Raw genomic sequence first — 15088 nt, forward strand, 5'->3', positions numbered from 1 at the left:
AGGGACCCTGCCATGCTGTCTTCTGATTTGCTCCCGCTAGACTGGTCTGGTCCCCATCTCAAATGTAACATTCAAGGGAGAAGGGTTAATTGTTTGACACTGGTGTCAGGCGCTCCACGCTGCGAGTGGCTGAATTTCCAAATGTGGATGTCTCAAAGGAAATTGTTAATGCTGTGGAATATCTGCCAATGCTATTTCACAGTGGGTGTCAAATAAATTGTCCGTTTCTATTGGTCACATCACTGAACATCATGCCTTTCTGTTGAGCCCTTGCTCACCTGCAAATTTGTTGGTTATTGCTCTGCTATGAAATATGGATTGTACCATTTATTGTTCTCCTGACAGTATTTATCTAGAGGTTCCACAATCTAGGCACGCTGAATGTTTGTTTCTCCAACAGCCCACTCACCCCAAGCCTCCTACAGAGCCTCCTTCACGCCTCATACCCACACAAGCTACACAGGTACAATACCTTATGGACTCAGTGCCAGTAGCCCTCTGGGCAGCACATGCCAATGAGGTAGGCCACATTCTCTCTGATAAGCCTGTTCGCATCACTCTCAATCCGGAAGTTCCTCTTCCACTTGTGCCTCAGTACAGAATATCGGAAATGGCCCAAAATGTTACCCTCAATTGCGACGTCCGAAATGCCCGACTTCTATTTTTTTTAAACACCCCCTTTACACCACATATATATGTGTGGGGGGTATGGGATACTATAGTAATATGAGGGGTGTTGCAGGGGGTCTCCCACCGCATATTTATGTGGTGTAAAGGGGGTTTAATTAAAAAAGAAAGTCTGCATTTTCAGCAGTCACAATTATATTTGGTCGCAGTGATCACATAGATCCCATAAAATCCACTCGACCAGAGGAAGGCATCACATCTGCCATCTCTTCCCTAACTAATCAGGGCATCCTCTACTACACAACTAGCTCGTGCAATACTCCAGTGCTGCCGATCCGGAGGTCTCTCTCCCACATGTACAGACTATCCCCTCGACAGAGGAAGGTGTCAAGCCTGCCATCTCTTCCCTAACTGATCAGGGCATCCTCTACTACACCACTAGCCCTTGCAATACTCTAGTGCTCCCAACTGAGAAAAAGGGCACAGGCAAATTCAGTTTTGCTCACGATTTGCATGCTCTTATTAAGGCGGTAATACCCTTACGCCCGGTGGTTCCAGATCCCCTGACCATTCTCTCCTGTACCCCGCCCTACAGCCAGCTTTTCACTTGCATTGACCTTGCCTCTTCTTTCCTCTCCGTCCCCGTCCACCATGGCTCAGTATACAAGGGACATCAGCTCACCTACAGGTCCCTTCCAATGGGCTTTATTGACTCCCCATCTGTCTTCTCCCAGATTCTGCAGGAAGACCCTGGGGATGTCACCTTCATGTTGGGCTCCACTATGATCCAATACATACATGGATGACCTACTGTTAGCATCACATTCCTTTCAGGTCTCCCTCACCAACTCCAAAGTGCTCCTCACTGCCCTGGCAGCAAAAGGTCACAAAGTCAACAAAGCAAAATTGCAGCTCTGCCTATCTACAATCTGCTACCTAGGAAGCAACATTTCACAGTGTGCTAGGCGTCTTACCCCCTCTCGAGTGTCCTGCATCGTACAATGTCCCATGGCCACCACGAAAAGGCAGAATCGCTCCTTTTTAGGAATGAGCAATTTTTGTCGCCCCTGCATCCTTGATTATGCCTCTACCGTAGCACCTTTGCAGACGGTGCCCGACAAGCTCACATGGTCTCCTGATGCTTCCACATCTTTTGCCAAGATCAATATTGCACTCTCCATTGCCCCTGCCCTCGCTCTTCCCGACTACTCTAAATCATTCAAACTGTTCTGTGATGAGAGAGGGGTATGCCTTATGTGTACTCACACAGAAGCACATGGACCTAAAACGCCCGGTAGCCTATTTTAGCTCACAGACCCTGTCGCTTCCACATTTCCCAAATGTGTCAGAGCTGTAACTGCCGCTGCTCTTCTCCTTACAAAAGCTGACAAAAATCGCCCTAGCACACCACATAAACTCTGTATTAGCAATCCTCCTCAGGGGTAAAACAACACCCATCTGCTGCACGGCTCACCAAATATGAAAAACTGCTCTCCTCCGTCACCAACTTCACTCTCATCAGATGCGCCCCACTCACCCCTGCCTACATCTGACGATTGCCTTGCTGCAGTTGATGTTGTATCATCACCAAGAACAGACCTCAAGGATATCCCCCTGCCCAATCCAGACCTCATTCTCTGTGTTGATAGGTCTTGTCTTCGAGATTCAACAGAGTATATACAGGCAGGTTTTGCCATTTGCACCTCCTTTGAAGTAGTATTAGAAACTTTTCAGCTCCCATCAGTATGATCAGCACAAGTTGCTGAACTCACTGCCCTGACATGGTCTTGCACAATCGCAGCACAGCCACTATATACACTGATTCACTTTACACTTTTTATCTCACATGACTACGGGACCTTCTGGAAAAAGAGGCTACCTAACTGAACAAAGTACTCCAATTCTCAATGCACCCTATGTTGAAGCCCTGCTTAATTAAATTCTGCTACCTACCGAGTGGGCCATTGTGAAGTGCAAGGCCCACACTAGACTGACAGCACCTTGCAGGGTAACGCGCTGGCTGTTGGCCAATGCAATAAATTAAGCCCTCAATACCCCATGCTCCCAATTATGTGCTGATGTTTCTCCTACCATTTGAGGATCCCCTAGCATTTCTTTCCGTCCTGGGAGACCTCCAAGATGCACCCCCTTAGACCAAGAAACAGGGCTGGAAAAATCACAAATGTGTTTGTTACCCTGATTGCCTATGGCGTGATAACACATACCGATTAGTGCCCCACTAGCTCTCTTACCATATCCCACACGTGTTGCTCACACTATGTCCCATTCAAGCAAGGAACAGATTACCTCAGTGGTCCAGAGATATTGGTTTGCCACCAAGTTTCACTCCATTGCTCAAAAATACTGTGCTCACTGTTCAACATATTTCACGTTCAACCCAGGAAAGCCTGTGAAAACCACTACTGGGGCACACAAAGTCCCTAATTTCCCCTTTGTGAATCTTCAAATAGACTTCATTAGTTTACCAAAGTGCACCTCCTTCGAGTACATCCTGGTCATCATTTGCAATTTCTGTGGATGGACTGAGTCCTAACCCTATAAATATGCCGATTACATTACAGTGGCCAAGAAACTGCTCAAAGAGTTCATCCGACGTTTTGGCCTTGCAGTTTCCAGAAACTCTGACAGAGGCACCCATGACACTGGACAAATAGTAAAGAACATTTGCAGTGCCTTGGGTATCTATCCTCCAGCACATCCACATTATCGCTTCCACCCACAATCGGTAGGGGCAGTGGAACGCCGAAAATTCAACATGATGCTCTGCCATGCCAAGGTCTGTCAGGAAACCGGCCTAAAATGGCCTGACGTCCTCCCTCTTGTCCTTATGGACCTAAGAAACTCTTAATAGAGTACACAGCCTCTCCCCCCCCACGTGATACTCATGGGGGGGGCCCCATGAGAATGCCAGTTACTCCGCCACTTCCCCTGAACTCTGACTTACAGCTGAATGATCTTGTTGTGTCATATTGCAAAAGACTAATGCTCGTGGTCAGTTCTTGTAACGCTCACCTGATTCCCGCAGAGGCGCCGGTCTTGACTGGGCGAATACCGTATCTTCAAAGGTGATGTGTAACACACGGTTGGCTCTTTGGGCTGGACCTCTGTGCACTGTATGTCTGGCTCGAAGAGTAAGATGTCTTAGGTAAGTGAACGCCGAGCTCTCCATCTGCCTCGGGGCAGGGTGCCGTAACCAGTTTCTTCACTGGATAAGGGTGCAGGCCTCTTGACCTCAGAGGACTGCTGTCCGTCGTTTACTGCACGAACGGTGAGTTCCGAGTATTTCAAATGTCTTTAAAAGTCTTTTGTAATGATGTCTCTTGTTTTGCAGGGTTCCGGCGACGGCGGATGACGTGTTGAAGTGAGTTGTGGATGGAACCCGTGTGAGGAATAGAAGCGCCTGGAAGCACGTAAGTAAGCGCTTGTTGCCTGCTTCACGATGCGCACTAACTGTCCTTTTATCTTGCAGGTACAAGTTCGGAGCTGCTAAAGGGTGCCGGAATACCCACTGGGTTTGGCGTGGGAAGGAGTAATGGCACGTGAGTAATAAAGTTACCCAATGTCTTTAAACGCACCTTCTTTTGTCTTTCAGATGCGGGATGCAGCGCCAAAGGCCTCCGGAGCGTGCAAAGAGTTGGTAAGCTTTTGTCTTTCAGATGCCGGAATGCAGTGCGAAGACCTCCGGAGCACGCAAAGAGTAGGTAAGCCTTTGTCTTTCAGATGCCGGAATGCAGCGCGAGGCGTTGGTGACAGCCGATGGACCAGGTAAGAGAAGCGCTGTCACTGAAGACCGTAATGCTAACCTGTTCTTTCTTGTCTTTATAGGTGTTGCTGAAGACTGGATTCAGGATGGTAAGCCTTTTTCCCTTAGGCCCAGGATCAGGTGCAGAAGACACGATGAGCGTTCTGCTGCAGAGGATGCAGAATAACGCAAAGCAAGATTCATCCATCGGGTGTGGTTTAAATAGCCTCCTGTAGTGCTTAGGTGTCTCCTTCCACAGCCTCGCCTAGGTAAGAAAAGAGTTCCTGCTTTCCAGAAGAGTTCCAGTGTTCTGAACCTAGGGAGTGACTCCTGCCCCACCCAACAGGAAAAGTAGTCCCAAACAGAAGAGGATTAGAGGCTCAACTGGCAGGTAAGTAAGCAGCATGGTCTGCTGCAGGTAAGTCCACCCAAGCATTATGAGCCCGGCGCTTCCAGGGCTGGGACTGGGCATATTTATGAGCCTGGTGCCACTGGCGCCAGGACAGGGTCCAAAAGGTCCCAATTGGGACTGGTTGGCACTCGGAACCTGGGTTATGGGTCTGCTTCCAAGGGAGTTGGGTAAGTCCTGACCTTTTGGAAGCAGAGATCATGACAGCTCTCCCTTCCAGCAAATCCAAGAAGCTCTGCCTCGACCGTCGGATACGCTGTGCCACAGCCTCCTGCCGGGGGACTGGTTGGTCCTGAAAATTCATCTGCGAAAATCCTCCCTGCATCCTCACTGGAAAGGTCCTTTCCAGATCCTGCTGACAACCCACACCACAGTATGCTGTAGAGACCATGACTCCTAGGGTCCACGCAAGCCAGTGTGTGAAAACCGCACCTCCACTTGATGACGAAAAACAGCAAGAGATCCAGGACAAAGACAACCCGCCGTCTGCCGGCACCAAAGACAGAGCAAAGCTGCAATCTGCAGGGGTACAGGAGAAAGAGACCCCTCTTCAGCTGCCCACTTTGGCCACAGCAGCTAAATCCCTGGTGACTCCACATCCAGAACACCTCAAAGACGAAGTTCCTCCATCGGTCACGAGGTACAACTTGCAGAGTGCGGCCACCATCTCACCCGACATCAGCAGGTGAACCATCGCTATCAAAACTTTACAACATGTTGTTGTTCCTTACCATGGTGTTTGCTCTGCCTCTCCCTACATCCATCATCCTACACCCAGACACTAACACCTTCCTCAACTTCTCTTGGGCCTACGCTGCCCTAATGAATGCCTCAGATTGCTATATATGCTCCTACACTCCTATGTACGCTATTGGGGGGATTCCCTTCATCCCCGTCACGTTCAATCTTGCTGAATAGTGTTATGATCTCCTGATCAATTAATCTTCTTGTCCCAATATGACCCATTCCTTTCCCCGGGGATTCTTTTATCCCAGCTACGCCAATACTTTACCTCCCAAGATACTGACTGCATTTGTTTCACACGCTATGATCTCTTTCACCGTGATCGGCACGCTGTCTTCTATGGGTAGGACACGAGCAACCGATGCTACTAGTCCACCTGTAACGACACAGCTGTCAGCAATATAGGACAATTTCATAGTAACAGCACCAACATGGCACTCTACACTCACAGAGGGTTACATTTCCTTTGTGGGGATAGCGCCTACCAATTGCTACCAGGACTGGTCAGTGCACCATTGGGTTCATTCACCCAGTAATCCGCCATGTGTCCCTTTTTTCCAGAAGCTCACTACATAACCAGGCAGTCCAAACGCGACGCCTGGACATGGTTCCACGGCCTCATGGGCTCCTTGATCCCCAGCATTGGCACGACCACCAACAGGTCAGTTCTTCATGCCCTGTTACTCTTCCTCGAAAAGGTAGCCAACAACACAGCCTAAGGAATACAGATACTTAAGAGAACAATTTGCACTCCTAGGTACTGGATAACTCCACCCCGGTTGAGGACGTCATAAAACACCTCCAAGGGGTTGGTACCACCTTACATGGTATAAACTAAGGTTATGCCGGCTTACTGTTAACTTGGATTGAAAACACTTTCGGTTCACTGGGCTCTTCCATTTTACATGGTGTTTTTTAAGCATAACTTTTTATTTGTATTTTTTAAACACCACATAGAAATTCAGCCCTGCCTCTCCCGTCCCCTTAGTCCGGCAAATGTCCAAGTTACTTTACATTACCCCTGTTTGAACCGTCTCTCCCTCCACCACAAGGTCATGCCGCCAGTTCCAGCTCCTTTCATCCCCTGGCCCCCCTACATCCTGTTGTGGTAGCTACCAAAGTTCATACCACCCACAATAGGTGCATTCTCTTTGGGCACAATAAGCCTCTGTGCCCCTCCTGTACCTGTTAGAACTCCAGCTTCCTAGACCAGTCTACCTGGAAGCTTTTGTGGTCTCCTTGCAGGGAGTAGGTTAGCCATTTGAGCGGCGCAAAGTTCATATTTTTCCTACCCACTCGTGCTCCATCGGGGGGAGGGGATCCTTGGATTTCCATTTATGTGCCAATGCCAAAGTGGCCGCCATCATCAAGATGACAAACCTTGCACTCCAATTTCGAAGTAAAATTTTCTAGTACCTAGTCTAGTCCCATCAGAGCAAGGCCTCTGATCTCTGGGTTCCATCCCTAGCGTTCTCTGTATTGCGTCCTGAAGCACCCCCCCAGTATTCCTGTATACGCGGGCACTCACACCATTTATGGCTCCATGCTTCCTCCATCCCACATCGCCTCCCGCAATGCTTAGAAGCCCCTGGAGACATTTTATGGAGTCTTACAGGGGTTAAATGCCAATGTATAACCAGTTTAAGCCCCATTTCCTGAATCTGGAGGGATCTGGTCAGCTTCTGAATGTTCGACCATATCTTTGCCCAGTCGGTTTCCTCTATGGACTGGTCCGACGTTGCTTCCCATCGGGTCACGTACCTCCTTTGGGCCGGGTCCTCCCCCATTTTTATGGGCGCGTATATTGCAGCTGCAACTCGCCTTTCTCCCGGGTCTGTAGTTAGATACTTCTCGAAGGGGGTTAATTTGCAGGTTGCTGCCTCTTTCATGAGTGGGCGTTTCGACCCAATGCCTTATTTGTGCATATCGAAACCTTTCTGCTTCTCCCATCCCAAAGTCTGCCTTACACTGGATTAAAGATTTCACCTGCGCCCGTTCAAACATATCTCTGATCCTTTGACACCCTCGCGCCTGCCATTTGTCAAATTGAGAGCCCATCAGGCCGGGGGTGAAATGTGCGTTACCGAATATTGGTGTCAGCGGGGATGGAAAAGAGGTGATGTGGGCGCTTTTAATAGATTTGTCCCAGGATTCTCCTACCAGGGATAGTATTGAGCTGCTATACATCTTAGCCGGTCTCTCTGCTTTGGGCTTCCATAGTAGACCCTGCAGGTTCTCGCCACCACAGCTCGATCCATGGGGTCCAGATCTTGCCTCAATCGTCCTTTTGCCAATCCCTAATCACTCTGATTTGCACTGCCAAATAGGCTTGAAGATCTGGTTTCCCCCAAGCGCCCTCTAGCCCTAGGCATCATCATGACCTTTTTAGCTACCCTCGTTCTTCTATTATTCCAGACAAACCTACTTGTGAGATTTTGAATTGCCCTAAACAGGGATGCAGGTACATACGTTGGAAGAGCCGAGAAATAGTATAACACCTGGGGGGATTATAACCATCTTTAGCACATTTATCCTTCCAAACCAACATACAGTCAGAGGACCCCAGTCGATCAGTTTACTCGTAATCACTTTTAGCAGTGGCGGATAGTTTGCCTCGTACAGCCCTCCTGTTGATTTAGCAAATTTAATACCTAGGTACGCGATAGTGTTCTCAGCCCATTTGTAGCTAGAACCCCTTTTGAGATCCCACACTTCCTCCTAGATTTAATATTTCCGATTTGTGTGGGTTTATTTTTAGCCCGGCCACTTCTCCAAATTGCTGCATCTCTTTCCATTGCTCTCAGGGAAGTCTCAGGGCGAGTCACTGAGAGTATCAGATCGTCCGCAAATGCAGCAATTTTGTGTTCCCTTCCCCCGAACCTCATCCCGCTATACTTTCACAAGCTCTTACCGAGGCCAGAAGAGGCTCCAAGTGTACGGCATAAAGCAGAGGTGACAAAGGGCAGCCTTGCTTTGTACCCTGTTGAACTATGACTGGTTCTGTCAGTTGACAGTTTACGGCTAGTCTGAGCCGAGGGTGTTGATAGTTAGCTTTAACCCTAGTTAGAAACTTGTTCCCATAGACCATCTTTTCCATGGTTGCGAACAGAACCCCCTACTCCACCTGATCAATAGCTTTCTCCGCGTCCAATGCTACGAGGATGGTTGGTATTTCTTTCTTGTTAGCTTTTTCTATGAGATGTGCAGGTCTTGTGGTATTCTTGCTGGTTTGTCAGCCCATAACAAAGCCCGACTGGTCTGTTTGAACCATACGTGGGAGCATAGGGTTGAGTCTGGTTGCCAGTATCTTCGTACAGATCTTGGCATCTACATTAATTAGGGCAATGGGTCGGTATGAGCCACATTCTGTTGGGTCTTTACCCTTTTTGGGAATGAGTACTACCTTTGCTTCTTCCATACACTGTGTAATGGCCCTTCCTGCCCCTATCTGGTTATACAGAGCTGTCAGGTGTGGTATTAATGGTTCCCTGGGCCTCCTATAAAATTCGTTGGTGAACCCGTCAGGCCCTGGGGATTTATTGGCAAGAAGAGCTTTTATCGCGCCTCAAACTTCTCCTCACTGGTTTTTGTCCTGTTCCAGGGAATCCCTCTCTTGTTGGGTAAAGACAGATCGGCTTATGCCTTGTAGGTACCTCTCCTGTGCTTGTGGCAAAAGATTGTTAAATATTACACTGAGCTATATAGCTCAGACAAACTCTTTTGTCATATCTTCTGTGCTAGTGCTAGCTTTGTCCCCTCCGGTTTACATTTTTAATATAGTCGTCCCCTTCTCCTCTCACCTTATCAGTCTGGCCAACAGCCTATCTGACTTATTTGTTTTATATAGTACTTCTGTTTCAGGGATAGTAGGGTGCGCTCTGCCGCTCTAGTCTTATAAGGTCTATTTGCCCCCTTACTGCCCTATACTCCCCCCTGGTCTCCCCCTTGCGCCCATCCCCCTCCTAGTCATCATCTCTTTAAGCTTTGCTTCGAAAGTTTGCTTCCTCTAGTCTCAGTTCCCTGTCCCTCCTAGCCTTGATGGCTCTGATTTTCCCCCTTATTCCTGCCTTAAGCACATCCCACCTTATTTGAGTGTTTGTGTCCTCTGCTTTATGGAGTTAAAAAAAACTCCCCATCTCTTCCGTGTCAATCCCTCGTCCTTGAACAGGAACGCTGTGTATCACCATCTCCATAGACCCGAGGGCCCTCCGATGTCTTGTCAGCGTTACTCTTATGGGGGCACGTTACTCTTATGGGGCGTGATCAGACCGCACCATTGCTCACACAACTATCCCCCCATACGCCCAAGAAGAGCCCTGAGGCCCACACATAGTAGATTGTGGAAAGTGTACGGTGGACGTGAGAATAGAAAGTGTAGTCTTCTCGATCTCCCTCCAACTCTCTCCATACATCTATTAGGGCTAGACTCTGTATTTTCTCCATGAGCTCCTCCGAGGGTTTCCCTTGCATGTTTAGGGCCCTTGTTAGTTCTGTCCCTTGTGGGGTCCAACACTATATTGAAATCCCCCGTTAGAATAATGGGGTCCTTTGCAAACTTTTCTAATCTGCGCAGGGCTTTTTGGATAAACGCATCTTGGCCTGAGTTGGGGGGCATATATCGTGGCAACTGCGTAGCTTTCCCCTTTCCCCCCTCAGGGATATCCTCGGTATCTACCCTGATCATCTCCATCGGTTTCCATGGGAGTAAGATCAAGGTCGTTCCTCAAAGTAATTAGGACCCCCCTGCCCCTTTCTTGCTATTGTGTGTGGAGTGGTAGATTTGATTAAAGAGCCAGAACCTTATCCTGCCTTGGTTCCTGGAGTGAACATGGGTTTCCTGGAGGGCTATTATATCAGGGCGTTCCTCTACCAAAACCTTTTGATTATTTTCTTTTTAACTGGCGAGTTCAGTCTGTCGACGTTAAGAGATAGGAATATGATTTTGTTGTGCCTAGCCATTGTCCCTTGGGAGTTTCCGTGTTTGCTGTTTCCTCGAGGACCCCCGTGCAGAGCCCTTCCCAGCCCCCCCAGGTCTCCTCCCCACACCCAGTCTTTCCCTGCCCCCCTCGTCCCCGTCTGGGTGGCTTCAACTGGCTTCTAGAACCCCCCTCGAATCAGTGTTTCGAGGATTGCACCCCCTTCTTCTCCCAGACCAAGCCACTGCAGGTATCATGGACAAGTACAGTAACCAGAGAGAATCTTCTACAGGAGAAACCCAGGAAGGAAACAAGACTCATCCATACCCTGAAATATTCAAGCCAAAGCTATCAAGTGAAAAGAATTATCAACAAAAACTGGGATTTCATTAAATCGGATCCAAACTTGAACAGATTTCCAAATCCACCAATGCTAGCCTACAAGAGGGGCAACAATTTTAAAGATAGCCTTATTAAGGCAGAAACCTACACAAACACTGAGGAAACAAAAAACAGGCACTTACGCCTGTCTCAATTGCCAACATTGTTCAAACTTGATCAAAGGAGATCATATAAGACATCCCAACAGTGGTAAGAAAATTATGCTAAGAGACTTTGGAACCTGCGAAAGCAAAAATGTAATCTACGCCCTAAAATGTCCATGTGGGAAATACTACATGGGGAAAACAATACGCAAGGTCCGGGAAAGATGGACTGAGCATAAGTCCAATATACGAACAGGAAACATCAAATCCCCAGTGGCAAGACACTTCAAAGAAAATGGACACAACACATCCCAAATACGAATGGTGGTTCTTGAAGTTATTCGAACTGCACCCAGAGGAGGAGACATAGCCAAAAGATTGACTCAAAGAGAGTTATATTGGATACAGAAATTGGATGCCATGACCCCATTGGGTCTAAACGAAGACTTCTACTTGGGACCCTTTCTCTAGAAATCCCATCTGGGACGTAGCTAAATAAAATCTAAACAAAACCAGCCCTTTCTACAATTTACCATCATGGTCATATAGTTTAGGATACAGACACTGAACACTAACCTGGAATATAGTACCAGGTAGATGAACAAGTTACTTTCTTACCTGGTAACGTTCTTTCGACGGGATGTTCCTCCGACGTATTCCTTATCTTTGATATACGTTTCCAGCTTGCTGGCCTCGGAAATCTTTTCTCTGTAGAGGGCGCTGCGCGTCGACGTCCGGCGAGTCGATGTCCCTCGACGGCCACCGTATCGGCGCCGACGTCACCATGCCCATAAATAGACACGCGCTGCGTCCGTTGCTCAGTTCCGTTTTGTAGTATAAGAAAGACATGCCTGAATTGGCTAATAACCTTGAAGGAGCGAAAGGTGCAACCACAAGGGAAGTTATCACTGCGGGATGGATGGGAGGGGCAATAAGGAATACGTCGGAGGAACATCCCGTCGAAAGAACGTTACCAGGTAAGAAAGTAATTTGTTCTTCGAAGGGATTGTGTCCTCCGACGTATTCCTTATCTTTGATAGACTCCCATAGCAGTGGTATGTAATTGGAGGAGGGAGTGATAGTGTTATATATCCCTTTAGGGATGGACCGAGTGTAATACGGCTTTGCCAAATCTGGTCTCTTAAGCAGTGGAGGAATCCAGGTTGTAAAATTTTGTGAATGTATGTGCGGACGACCATGTGGCAGCCACACATGTCCCGCACCGGTACCCCTCTCTGGAGAGCCGAAGAAGCTGCGATACCCCTGGTTGAATGAGCCCTGAGGTTTTGGGGTGGCTCTTTCCCTGCTAGTCTATAACATTCCAGGATGGCCAAGATCATCCACCTGGAGATGGTTTGTTTTGTTATGGGTAGTCCCAACTTGTGACCTGAGTATCCTACAAACAGCTGGTCTGCTTGCCCGATTCTAGCCATTCTGCTGATGTAAGAGCTGAGAGCCCGCCTAGGGTCCAGCCTGTGTAGCCTTTCCTCCTCTTTCCCCGGATGGGGAGGAGGGTAGAATGAAGGCAAGGTAATTTTCTGAGTAATATGGAATTCAGAAACTACCTTTGGGAGAAAATTTGGCTTCACCTGGAGGACAACCTTGTCCTTGTGGAAGATTGCATGTGGGGGTTTACAGGAGAGAGCTTGAAGCTCACTCACCCTTCTAGCCGATGTTAGTGCTACAAGTAGGACAGTTTTAAGTGTGAGAAATCTTAATGCGCAAGAGTGAAGTGGCTCGAATGTAGTGCCCATGAAGAAGTTTAAGACTAAATTTAAGTCCCATAATGGTTTTGGGGGGTAAACATTAGTCAGACCCTTGAGAAATTGTATCACTAGAGGAATTTTGAAATACGATGTTTCCTCTGCAGTGCGCTTGAAGATAGAAAGCGCTGCGAGATAGCCTTTTACAGTGCCAACTTGAAGGCCCAAGTTTGCCAAGTAGAGTAGAAACGATAGTACCGTTGGTGTACCGCATGAAAAAGGGTCGATATTCTCTTCCCTACACCAGCTGCAAAACTTGTTCCAACGGCAGCAGTATAAAGACTTTGTTGCTAGTCTTCTGGCCGAAAGCAACACCTCCATGACATCATCAGGGAGATCCCAATCCTTGTACCTCAACCTTTCAGAAGCCAAGCGTAAAGGTTGAGGGTTCTGATGTCTGGATGGAGAACCTGACCTCCCTTCTGCGAGAGAAGATTCTCTTTGAGTGGAAGACGGATTGGAGGACAGATGGACATATCTAGAAGGTCCGGGTACCACGTTCTCCTGGCCCAGTCCGGGGCAATTAGGATCATGGTTTTCCAGAATCTTCTCAACCTCCTGATCATTTGAGGAATAACAGGGACTGGTGTAAACGCATAGAGGAGTGGAAACTCCCAGTCCACTACGAACGCGTCTCCCAGAGCTCCTCTCGGGGGAAATTCCCTTGAACAGAACAGATCGCACTTCCTGTTGGTGCTTGTGGCGAACAAGCCGGTCAAGTGGCACAGCGAGTAGAGCGCTCGCTTTGACATCCGTGCAGAGCCTGCTAACGCAGGTTCGAATCCCGGCGGGGCCAAACTCAGCCTTTCACTCTTCCGAGGTCGATAAATGAGCACCACACACCGTGGGTAATAATAAGCAGCGCTCAGATACCTGAGGGTTTGTAGCGCTATATAAGTGCCAAATTATTATTATTTATTATTATTATTATCCACCTGAGGGGTTCCCCAAAGGGCGAAGATCTCTTGAAGGACTTCCTGAGCTAGCTCCCATTCGTGGGAGACTGTGCTCTGCCTGCTCAGAGCGTCCGCTGTCAAATTCTTCTCTCCTGCTAGATGGACTGCCGATAGAGAGATTCCTTCCCGAATTGCCCAAAACCAGAGCTGCATTGCCTCTCTGCACAGTGGTAGTGAACCTACGCCTCCTCTTTTGTTGAGGTAGTGCATGGCCACCGTGTTGTCCGTCATTATCAGGACATTTCTCTCCCCTGTTCTGATGGCAGGAAAGCTTTCAGCGCTAGTCTGATCGCTCTCAGCTCTAATAGGTTGATATGTAGTCTGGGCTCCGATGGAGACCAATGACCGCTGATGGTCAAGTCGTTGGCATATGCTCCTCACCCTGTGAGCTAGGCGTCTGTGACTACGGTTATCTCCGGCCATGGTTGCCAAAACAGTTCTCCTTTCAAGATGTTCTCTGAACAGGCCCACCACTGAAGGCCGTGGGCTACCTTGTCCGGAATCCAGAGGAGGTCTGACATTCTCCCTGGGAATTGTGACCACTGACTTCTCAGTGCCCACTGAAGAGATCTCATTCTCAGGCGAGCCTCTGGCACAAGGAAGATGCAGGATGCCATGAGGCCTAGTAACCTCAAAAAGTCGAAGGCTGGGAGACGTTGGGCATTTTGAAACTTGGTGACCATCTGTAGAATATCTTGAGCCCTCACCTCTGGTGGTGAGGCTTTTCCCAGGGAAGTGTCCAGGACCGCTCCAATGAACTGGAGTCTCTGAGATGGTATCATCTGTGACTTCTTTAAATTGAGGGAGAAGCCCAGTCTGTGAAGGAAGAGGCAGAAAATCTAGCTGGGTCCGGGCCTGTTCCGAAGATACGGCCCTGATCAGCCAATCGTCCAGGTAGGGATAGACGTGGATCCCTTCCCTCCTTAGACTCGCCGCCACTACCGACATCAGCTTGGTGAAGACCCTCGGGGCAGAGGTCAGCCCAAATGGCAGAACTCGAAATTGATAATAAGAGTTGCCAATTGCGAACCTCAGGTATTTCCTGTGCTTGAGATGGATTGGCACATGGAAATAAGCATCCTGAAGGTCCAGAGATACCAGCCAGTCCTGGAGCTGGAGGGCCGGAAGGATCTGAGAGAGAGTTACCATCTTGAACTTGTCCTTCCTGAGGAACTTGTTCAATTCTCTTAAGTCCAGGATTGGTCTCAGTCCTCCGTCCTTCTTTGGTATGAGAAAGTAGGGGGGAGTACCAGCCCTTGTTCCTGTATGCTACAGGTACCGGTTCTATGGCACCTTTCTCTAGCAGGTCCATAATTTCCTGCAAGAGGAGCGGATCTGGAACTTTCCGAGAGCTGTTCCCCGGTGGATGACTGAGGGATGTGTAGAAAGGGTAGGCAGTAACCTTGGGCAACTGTCTCCAACGCC

At 48.5% G+C, this 15088-nt stretch overlaps 1 protein-coding gene across 1 annotated transcript in view; it reads right to left on the reverse strand.

Annotated features, from left to right (window-relative positions):
* LOC138480686 (mitochondrial ornithine transporter 1-like) overlaps positions 1 to 15088 on the reverse strand; it is a 626425-nt gene that overhangs the window by 15399 nt on the left and 595938 nt on the right. The window lies entirely within an intron of this gene.

Source organism: Ambystoma mexicanum, chromosome 5p, assembly GCF_040938575.1.
Source record: "Ambystoma mexicanum isolate Mex_15411 chromosome 5p, UKY_AmexF1_1, whole genome shotgun sequence".
NCBI classification, from domain to species: domain Eukaryota; kingdom Metazoa; phylum Chordata; class Amphibia; order Caudata; family Ambystomatidae; genus Ambystoma; species Ambystoma mexicanum.